We start from the raw sequence: 1,332 nt of genomic DNA on the forward strand, positions 1-1,332 counted from the left end.
CTACACAAGTGCAGGGGTCCTGAAGAGAATTCCTGCAGAACTTGGTGCATTTAGAAAGATCACCAGCACTTTGCTTTTGCTCAAGTAATACTCAAGTCTGCTGTTTGCTAGCTCTTTGTCAAAGAAAGAGGCCTGTAGTACCGCTGCACTAACCAATCATGAACAAATTACTCCTGGGAAAGAAGAAAACTGTGTAATTGTTTTTCCAAGATTGCAACTAGATCGACTAAAATTAAGTGCTCATCTAACCATTATGCAAACAATGTGAAGTCCAGTAATGTGGTCAAAGGTAGTGGTCTTGCTGGTCTTGCATTAGTCATTGGATTCCTCAAGATCCTTTCCTGAGACTCTGAAATGTGTGTTGGGTAAGCGTTCAGCAGCCCATCTGTGGAGATATCTGGCCAAGCCTCTCTGGTCCACAGACCCTCCAAAGGGACTCTGAGATGCCTATGAGGGCTGGGATGTAAACCTGATGGTCAGCATGAAAACCCAAGGGCAGGCAAAGATGCCTGCCAGGGCCAGGATGGAAACCTGATGTCTGGGATGGAAGCCTGAGGGCAGGCTGGGATGTCAGACACTGAATGCTTGGCAGTACTGTAAGCAATGACCCTGCCAGGACCAAACTTGCAAAATCACCATTTTGAAAATTGTGGAATTTGAGGCAGATACCTCAAAGTGTAGCATGTAAGTTAAGTGCTTACTGTAGAGGATATGCTAATAAAGTATGAACAGAAAAATTATGAACAGAAAAAACCGACTGGAGGGAAGAGCATGAAGCTGTGTCAGGGGCGGTTTAGGCAGGATATCAGGAAAAGGTTCTTCACCCAGAGGGTGTTTGGGCACTGGGCTCCCCAGGGAACTGGTCACAGCACCAGCCTGACAGAGCCCAGGAAGCCTTTGGACAATGCTCTCACACACACACACACATGGTGTGACTCGGGGTGTTCTGGGCAGGGCCAGGAGTTGGCCATCAATAATCCTGGTGTGTCCCTTCCACTGCAGAATATTCTATAATTTCAGTGAAATGACTGAAGTATCAAGAGAATAAAAACTTTGATAATGCTATTGCTAAAGTTCTTCCTGCTCTAAATCGTGAGATTTATAGATATTTGAGGTCAGTTACATACAGAGAGGTTATATCATAAGGTCAGTAACAGAGCCAAGTAATCCCCAACCCCAACTCAGAGGCAAATCAGCGCAGCTTTTAACGCCATTTTTAATCCAAGGTTTGGTACACGCAGGAGAAAAAGACTGTCTGAAATAACTAAACTCGCCGGCACACGATCTGGGTCTTTCAAAACACGGGCTGTAGGTGACACTCCCCGACCGCCG

This window comes from Geospiza fortis, unplaced genomic scaffold (genome assembly GCF_000277835.1).
Source record: "Geospiza fortis unplaced genomic scaffold, GeoFor_1.0 scaffold7, whole genome shotgun sequence".
Taxonomy (NCBI): Eukaryota; Metazoa; Chordata; class Aves; order Passeriformes; family Thraupidae; genus Geospiza; species Geospiza fortis.